The sequence below is a fragment of the Melospiza georgiana genome, chromosome 5 (genome assembly GCF_028018845.1).
Source record: "Melospiza georgiana isolate bMelGeo1 chromosome 5, bMelGeo1.pri, whole genome shotgun sequence".
Lineage (NCBI taxonomy): Eukaryota > Metazoa > Chordata > Aves > Passeriformes > Passerellidae > Melospiza > Melospiza georgiana.
The window spans coordinates 46,160,299-46,170,780 of NC_080434.1; positions in this window are offsets into that span (position 1 = coordinate 46,160,299).

Here is a 10,482-nt window from a genome sequence, read left to right on the forward strand (position 1 = left end):
ACAGAAAGAAGGACTTGCAAACACGCTGGAATGGAGATACCATCAAAGGAATTGCAATTGGAGGGGAAAAAAAAGAAATTTTGGAAATTTGGTGACTAGAAGTAAATGGCCCGGGATTATATCAGATGCAGTGCAAAAGAGCAAACTATGCCAAAATTCAGCTCACAGATGTTTCTAAATCAGGGGATAAAGTCAAAAAGGAAGACACAACTTAGGGGGAAGATATGAGGAACATGGCATGGATACATTAAAAAAACAAAAAAAAGGAAAAGATCTTTCTCAAAGTCAAAGCCATCAAAAGGCATGGCATGCCATCAGGTGCAGGGACATGCACCAAAGATTCCTCTCTTGGTCCCCATTGAAATCGCAAGATTCCTTTTGCCTTCCCGAAAGGAAATGCAATTTCCTTTTGGGAAGGGAAAAGGAATCTTGCGAACCCCAAAAGAAAGGCTTACAAACACTCTGGATAGGAGATAGGATCAAATGAAATGCTATTGCAGAAAAAACTCAAAACAGAAAATGGGGACTTTTAGTGTCTTGAAAAAATAGGCTGTGAGGAAATGAGCTGCATTGCAAAGGACCAAAACATGCCTAAAGTAAGCTCACAGATTTTGCAAAAGCAAGAGCGGCAAAAGTCAAGGAGGAAGACACAACTTCGAGGGGAAGGTATGAGGGACAGGGAATGGATACACAAAAACTATTGAAAAAAAAATCTTTCCCTAAGTCCTTAAAATAATCTGTGAGGAAATTATCTGAATTGCTAAGGACCAAATCATTCCAAAACTAAGATCTGGTATATTGCAAAAGCAGGGGAAAAGGTCATGGACGAAGACAAACCTTGGAGGGGAAGATATGAGGGATATTACATGGATACTTAAAAATGAAAAAAATATGAAAAAACCTTTCCCAATGTCAATGCCATCAAAGATCATGGCATGCCATCAAGGGCAGAGACATGCATCAAAGATTCCTCTACTGGTCCCCATTGAAATCGCAAGATTCCTTTTCCCTTCCCAAAAGGAAATGAAATTGCCTTTTGGGAAGGGAAAAGGAATCTTGCAAACCCCAAAAGAAAGGCTTACAAACACTCTGGAAAGGAGATAGGTTCAAATGAAATTCTATTGCAGAAAAAACTCAAAAAAACAGAAAATGGGGTCTTTTAGTGTCTTGAAAAAATAGGCTGTGAGGAAATGAGCTGCATTGCAAAGGACCAAAACATGCCTAAAGTAAGCTCACAGATTTTGCAAAAGCAAGAGCGGCAAAAGTCAAGGAGGAAGACACAACTTCGAGGGGAAGGTATGAGGGACAGGGAATGGATACACAAAAAACTATTGAAAAAAAAAATCTTTCCGTATGTCCATAAAATAATCTGTGAGGAAATTATCTGAATTGCTAAGGACCAAATCATTCCAAAACTAAGATCAGGTATATTGCAAAAGCAGGGGAAAAGGTCAAGGACGAAGACAAACCTTGGAGGGGAAGATATGAGGGATATTACATGGATACTTAAAAATGAAAAAAATATGAAAAAAACCTTTCCCAATGTCAATGCCATCAAAGGTCATGGCATGCCATCAAGGGCAGAGACATGCACCAAATATTCCTCTACTGGTCTCCATTGAAATCGCTAGATTCCTTTTCCCTTACCGAAAGGAAATGAAATTTCCTTCAAGTCCTGTTTTTAGCAAAGCATGTAAAAACCTGTTAACTTTAAGTTTTGCTTCGTGATTCCTTACATCCAACTTAAATTAATGTTGTTTTCAGGTTATCAGTCCTTCATCATGACCATAATGGGGAGAGGGTAATATTTCAAAATATTAGTATTCAGACTAATTATTGTTTTAACATCTTTTAAATCTTCTTGTATAAAAATATGTGGAAATATAGACACCTAGGAGAACGCATGTCACCTAGTGACAAATGCTCCTCATTGCATGTTGGTTTAATAGGAAACCACCTGTCCTCATATTGTTTCACATCACTGATGTTTAGCATCTATTTCAGCAAATAAATTCTAAGATACTGATATTAAAATGCATAATATGATATATTAAAAATTCTTGTCTGTCAGATTATTTGAATTGAATACTGTGAAAATCCCATCTTCCAGAGACGTTCTATGAATCTTGTGATGGCAAATTTTGGTAACTCTCTCCCGTGTCCTCTTTTTCTGCACAGAAGACACTTTCAAATTTAATTCATTGCAGAAATTCAGATATTATTGATTGGCATCATAATATTAATTCCAGATTATTACCATGAGTTTATTGTATTTGCTAAAGTACATGCTGTCAGGAAAAATACTTGAACAGTGATCGATTGGTAAAGATAATGGTAACAGGAAAAATTTATTGTGCCAATGTGAGTAAATTAATGTGTTTCCCAGGAAATTCTTGTATTGCAATTTAAACTACATTGTAATTAGAAAGCAATAAAAATATACTATAACTTATAGAACTGTAATTTCCTCCAGATAAATATCTTTAAAACAGTTTCAACAAGAACATTGGTATTCCACATAAGAATTTGACTCAGTTCTACTCATATCTGGATAAACTTACTAACATTTTCAAAAAAGCCATGAATAACACTTGAATATGTGTGTTGTCCATGTGTCAGCCTTACCAGCATTTCAGGTCCACTAGCAGCCAAGCCTTTGGCCAACTTCTGACATTCTATTTATTCACTGTCATTCATTGCCATACTTACAGCTAAAGGAAAAGTTAATTATTTCTCTCTTGAGGATAAATATATTCCTCTGTCTCTTTGTGCATATCAACAGAATCACCTCAGATGAGGGAATTTGTGAAGGGGAAATCATGCATTATCAACATGATAGCATTTTATGTTGAGAAGACTGGTCTGGTGAATGCTGCAGAAACTTTTTGAAAACCAATAAATACTCTGATTCAAGATTAAATATTGAAATGGAAAAACTTCACTGATTAGGAATTTATGAAATTGAAACCAAGTCAGTAAGAATTTTCTGTGTGACTATTCAATGATCTGTAAATATGTGCCAAGTCTGATGGAGCTGTGTTATGTCTGCGATTATCAGCCCCAAAGAAGAATGGAATTGCAGACCTTGAATCTGATCTTTCCCAGAATATGTCAAATTCTTTTACAGAGTTTTTGCTGTTGAATTTACCTTGAAAAAACAGAGGAATAAAATATTTTAAATAAATTTAATTAAGCTAAAATAATTCCAATCTGATTGCTATGAAGTATAATTATATTTTCCTGAGAGTAGTTTTATAAATTACTGCAAAATTGTCAAGTCCCTCTGAAATTTCCAGCCACAGCAAATTCACCGGGGAGAAAACTACTTGAGAAGACACTTCACACACAATAAAAAAATTACATAAATTCTTGATGCATTCTTCCCAATAGGGATTTCAAAGAATAAAGGTATTTAAAAAAAAGATTACCATTTAAAAAATAATTAAAAATTATTATGATCCAGTTAGTCTAAAATATAAACTAATAAAATAGTAGTCTGTGCTTACCTGCAAAACCAAAAAGGTCTGATGATTTCTGGTTACCATTTCATTGTTGATTTCTCTATTGTGAGGTAGAAATATTTCTCATAATCCTTGTTGTGAAGCATGAATATTTCAGTTCTGAATGTCACGTAAGTTGACATTGTTACCTAGCCTTGGTTCTTCTGTACCAAATTTATTCTGTTTTGTCTCTTTTTTTGTTATAGAGGTATTACAATAGGCCACCTATCAACAAATGTAAATTACTGTTCGGGCACATAAATTTTTTTCCCATAAGTATGGAAACTCCTGTGAAAAGTTAGAGGTAGCTAGAAAATATACTCATTTATGGAACCAACTGTAGCTGTCAGGTAGAAAGATACACCATTGCTGCTGTATCAGCAGACAAAATGATTCCTAGAAGAAAAATGAAACCACTGTGCCCATTAGAGTGTATAGAGCTTTTAAAGAAAGCTAAGGAGACTTAAGTATTTTTATCCTTTCACATCAGATGAAAGACCAAGAATTTGGCATTGATACTGTGGAAAACAGAAAAAAAAATCTCTATTGACTGTAAATATTATCAATAAGTTATGGTATTCATGTGGAATATAGCAAACCTCAAATGAAGTTTTCCTCTACCTAGTTTGGACAAGAGTGTGTAATTTCTGCCTCCATTTCCCAATGGAGATTTGTGTTCCCAGGTTAGCAGCTGAAGGACTACAGATAATTCTTTTGAAGCTCCAACTTCAACTGTATTTAAATAAATTACTCATCTTAGTCACACTGCTGAAAATAAACTTTGTACCAGCAATTCTCAGTCTGAAAAAAACAATTTCATGGAAATCAATGTGTAAACTTTTGGTGCATAGATGTTTCTTGAAGGAGCATGGTACAAAAAAATATCCTAATAGACTCTAATGTGTAACTGATATCCTATAAGTAGAAAATTGGAGCAAAATTTCAAAGAAGCTAAAAAATGTATGTGTTATTATCATATATCTAGAGTCTCAGCTCTCAGGCTGCCACAGCTCTTGGCTGTCATATCTTCTATCACATCTGGGTCACCACTTGTTATTATCATATATCTAGAGTCCCGGCTCTCAGGCTGCCACAGCTCTCAGCTGTCCTATCTTCTGCCACTCTTCACAGCAGTGTTATTGTTTCTCCATCAGGACTCCTCTCAGGCTCTCCCTAACTGCCCCACCCCCTTTTATCCCAGCTACCTCCATGGGCTACAGCTGCTGCCCAACTAAGGACATCGCAGCTGCAACCCGTTTACAATAACTAGAATCGGGGCAGGGTCAATACAGAGATCTTTTACTGCAATACATATATTTACTCAGGCCCCTATATGTATGGAAGGAAAGAAGAGGATAGGAAAGTTTTATTCCTGAAGGTTATCAAAAGGTATTGCTAGAATTTCTTTGTCAGCTAATGCTGAACTTCCTGTAAGGTTTGGTCAATTTTTATTGGCAAAAAAAAAAATCACAGAAAACCCCAACAAAACACAAAACATAACATCTAAAAGAAAGTAAAAAAAAAAAAACCAACTCCAAAGCAACAAACTAGATGGAAAATTGAATGTAATTTTTATTTATTCATATATACACACATACATCAAGCTAAATTATGTGGTCTGCAAACCCATTGGAAGGGGAAAGGAAAATTGTGTAATTAAAAATGAATAAGCTCTAAAAAAATAAATAAGGCTAATTTCTATCCGTTTTTCCTTCCCTAATTATTAGCTCCTTACTTTGTTGAATTTATATTAGACCTTTTTATTTGTACTGATTTTTTATTCACATGATTTATTACTGAAAATTTTATAGAGTTAGTTTCCTTTACTTGTAGATATCATATGTGGAGTAGGTGAAAGACTGAAAGTCTTAATTTTAAAGATGTAAATGACTCTGTCTGGAAGGTAGGTAGCACATCCTTATTCTTGGGGCTGATTAGATGTATGCTATTTGAAATCAAACATCTTTGATAGTAAGAAACTGAATTGTGTGATAATGCCAGTCCGTGAGAATTAAAATTCATATATTAATATCAAAGGGAAAAACGAAAATGGAACTAGGATTGCTGAGGGATTAGCTAAAGTCTCTGTCTATATAACAGCTTTCACTTGTACTCCTGAGTTACAGGAGACAAAAGCTTTCCATTAAATGGGGGAAAGTTCAGATGCAGCCTCTACAAAAAGCATCTGTGTGTTTCCATCTCTCCTTCCTTCTACCAGATGTACAAATGGCCTTAGAAAGTCTTATTCTTCCATAGTATTGCCTTCTTGAATGCTGTTTTCAGTTGGAAAGAAGGTTATGTCTCTACTGAAAGCAATTTCAAATAAAAGAAGTTGACATGTTGTAAGTGTTCTTTGTGATCCTATACTGAAGGGGATTTTGTTCTAGTGCTCTAGTTCCCCAAGTGTAAAGCCTGGGTCAGTGTGAGGAAAAACAAAAACATACAATGTAGATTTACTATCCCAAAGTGAAGTACAGTAATTCATGTCAAGAAGACTTCAGACTTTGAATAAAAGCATATGGAAGCACAGGCTTGATCATTTATAGTGAAATGTTTCCCTTTCTTACATGAACAAATATATGACACTGTTTGTAATATTTTATTCAATGTATTACCAAACAACTCTTTTCCAAACATCAGGTGTAGAATTACTACAGAATATACACACAACAGAGTAAATCACTTTGTGATTGGTTCCATAGTGGTAATGAAGCAATTTGTACAACACCTTGAGGCAGATGCTTAATAAAGTACTTATTTCAAAGTATATAACTGTTAACTGGAGTTTACTGACACTGGGAGAAAAATTGACTCTAGTGGTGTTTTATGCTTTAGCAAGAAGAAAATATATTCTAAAGCTAGTAGCAACAGAAGTCACACAGTGTCTTGTTCAATGTGAGGATTTTACACCAAATTAATAATACACTAGCAGCACAATTAGAAAGAATTGGCTGAGAGGGTTTAGTGCTAATTGAGATCATGTTTTTCAAGTGTGGCAGTTGAGTTGGTCTGCTTTCAAGTCCAGGACAGTATAAAACTTGGAATAGCAATAAAAATGAAACATGGGTAGTACAGATTAGGTCTGCTAGCTGGAAGTGAAAGAATTGTAACTTTTCATTGTGTGTTACTTGTCTGAGGAAAGTATTAATATGTGGGATTATTCTTCCCCAGGTGCAAGACCCTGCGCTTGTCTTTTTTTACATTTCAGACAGTTCTCCGCCCATCTCTCCAGCCTGGCCAGGCCCCTCTGAAGGGCTGCACGGCTCTCTGGGGTATTGGCTGCTCCTCCCAGCTTGGTGTCATCACCAAACTTGTGAGGAGGAATCTGCCCCTTCAGCCAAGTCATTGAGAAATAAGCTAAACAATTCTGGGCCCAGTACTGAACTCGGGGGATAGCACTAGTGACAGGCCTTTAACAAGATACTGGTCTAGGCCCTGTCTCCATTCTCCATTTCATTTCCAACAATGTATAACTAATATGTCTTCATATAGCTCTAGTGTGAAATAATGTTTTTTTGCAGATGGCTGTCAGGTATTACACAATTATACATATACATGGTTTTTTCCACCCTATCTTGACATGCTTATGCACTAGTAGCCCTGCTGAGCTAAACTTCATGTATCAATTGCTGCAAGAGCATTCAGACATATTCATAGGTGAATCTACTGGAGGGTTTGGAGTTTTTCTCAAGGAAAGCAAATTAAAGTCCAAAGCTCTCAAGCTTTTGTTAATAAAGATTATTTTCTTAGACCTGTGTTATTGTAGCAATAGTAATATTTTATCACTTACTTTCAAACACTGAGTTCTATTAAAGATGACACCATGTAGCACCTATTCTGACTGGAAATAATAGAATGTGGTCATGGCCATTTCTCTTTCTCTTTTTTTAGTAGAAATTGCAGAGTGTTGTTCTGTTTTATTCTTTCAGCAGTGAGAGAGCCAATTTATTTTGTTACTTATAGCACAGTAATTGCATGTCATGAATATAATATTTCACATGCCGATTACCTTGAGATTTGAATGGTAATAACATGAAAAAATACTAAATACCAGGAGAGTGAAAATGAAGCTGTGTTTTCATTTTCAAAGCAAACAAAGCTGAATTAAATTCTTGCATACAGCACTCAATGTAACAATAATTGCCATATATGAGAATTTTCTACTCCTGAGCATCCAGCTGTATACCTCTTGCTTAATTGGTTATGTACTGGATAACCTGACACAGGTGCCAGAATTTCTTTGCAGTGAGGTAGATAAGTAATGTTTCTTTTTGAGATTACTGAAGCATTGTGGTATCTACAAGAGCATAGAGAAATGGAAAACAGCATGATTACAGTAATATACAGTACTTGCATTGTTTTTCTTATCTCGAAAAACAACTTTACATCTTCTATGTTTCAAATATGTATGATATCTGAAAGCATTATGTACTAATACTGCATTTAAAGCACCCATGTGCTTTTCAGAAAACCATCGTAAATCCCACAAATAACCAAACCACTCTGATGAGTGATTTGGTTATTTGTGGGATAATTTACTGATGGCTGGTGTTGACGACTGCCCAACAGATAGATCAAAAATATGCTTTTGCTGTTACTTCCTAGCATGGGGTATGACCAATAGCTTCTGTATCCAGGGTGGGAAAAGCCTCCAGGTGCTCTCTTGGAAGGAAGAATTCCTGGATTTGGTAGGTTCAGTGTTTTCCCAGTGAAAAAGACGCCATTTCACTTCTTCACTTCTGCCCCAGGCTGACATTCTGTCCAACATTCCTTTATGCCACATGGGGATACTGCTCTTTTCTAGAAAGCAGACGCCCAAGTATCTTTACTTTGTATCTCACTATCTGAGGAGTCTTCTCCCTGTTTTTTATGTCTTTTTCCTGACTCCTTCACCCAGCATAGTGTTGCAGCTGTCTTGGAAATAAGCTTAATTACTTTTTTATGCATAAAAAAGTAAAATACAATGTGAGAAGTCAACATATCTATCATTAAGTTGAATATTCTACTTTTCCTTTTTTTCCAGTCTTCTAAAGTGATGCTTTTTTCAATAAAACAAGGAGAAGCTTAAAGTAGAAAAAAAACTCCAAAATAATTTGTTTTTCCTGCATGTAACATGGAATTTCTTTTTAAGGGACAAATAAACATTTGATGTCTAGCAGTCTTAGATTGTTTTGCTACATATTTAAACAGACCTTGATTATAGATTATTTAAATGATCAGTGCTGAAATGTAAATAATTATGGAATGGTCATTTATGAATGCAGTAAATTACAGGGAAGCATTCTTTTTAAAGGAAATTGGGGGGAAAGACTTTTGTTTATTTATTTTCTTCCTTGTCTCTTTGCTTCCACTAGCTTTTTCACTTTTTTTTTTGCCACTTGACTGCGTCCAATGTCAGAGTGAATGAGGGACAGATAAGAGATGACAGAGAAAGCATTCAAAACCAAATAACGCAATAATCTGATAGTGTCAGTAAAGGAGATGTTACCAAAGCAGAAAATATGCTGTAAGTAACAATTTCTCTCTGTAATTTCAACATATACTAAATATCTAATAAATATTAAAAGGATATGAGATGGGGAAAAATATGAGAAAAGAATAGTTCTATGGTTCAACAAATTGTTCAAATTCAAATGATGCCCCATCTCATCAGTTAGGTCATGATTTAATTCACTGACTAAAATGCTCCATTATAAGATTTATCACTAAATGGACTATTACTGTCATGAGCACATGTGCTTACTTTTAATTAAATTGCTGTACAGATCAGTATGTAAACCTAAGTAAAATAATAATACTTTTTTCCTGAAATTTTGATTTGCAAAATACTGAACTTTCTTGATAAAACTCAATTTCCCCACCCAATAAAACCTTTAAAAACAATTTTTTAAAACCCAAACAAATAAACCCAAGCAAACACCAACAAAAAGAAAACCCTATAATGTTGTTGCATAAGAGTTTGATAGACTATGATGGGCTGTAAAAAAATTGTGAGTTAGTATTATTTCAACATGGTTTCATTTACATGGTCATTTTATTCCAGTGCAAGAGACACATAAAAAATCAGAACTGCAGTGGAAGTGGGTTTAATAATACTGTTTAATACTGTTTTCTAATTTAGAAATGTTTGCCTTCACTGCCTTATGTTCCTCTTTATTTTGACTAATTAGCCAATACCTTTGGGTAAGCAAGGCATAAATGCAGACTAAGCATGACATCTCTCTGATGGTGAAAACCCTCCTTAAAACTGCAGATAGGGACAAGGTCACCCACTAGATATTCCTTCCCAGGAGGTCCACACTACTGTGGCTTCAGAGAGAACCACATTTATTGTGGATGTAAAATAGGATCTAATTAGCCCTACTGGAATAACTTTGGAGATCAGAGCTGGGTAAAGTATGGATGTCATACAATACACTCATCTATTCATACCCCCAGGGGTCCTGACCTTACCAGCAGTAATATCCAAGGTATTTTTTTTTTACAGGCAGAGGTTTAACTTAAGGATCTTCAAATTAACAAAGGGAAGGACAGAACAAACATGCCCTCTATTTTTTTTAATCAATTACATTGCTTTTTTAACTATTGCAGATTCTTATAATTAATAAATATATTATTAGTTTCCTGTTCAAGGACAAACAAGTGTAAGAATCAAACAACTTTATGTATTTGAAAGTAAAAGAGTGAGCAAACCATTTTAACAGATAACCATTACATCCACTCAACTTTTATATTCCAGCAAATGTGCTGCATTGCTAAGTGCATTTTCTAGCGTTCTGGGAAAGAAACACTATGTATCCACTATTATTTATTTTAGTTATTAAATGATAACTGACAAAAGAATATGCCAGTCAACATATTGAGTGTCTCTTCTGTGTGAATAAGGTCTCTTCTGTGTGAGTACTGTGAGCCAGGTTTCACTTCTGTCTTCCTTGATTTAATAATTATAACAATTGAAAATAAACACAGTGGGGTTGCATGG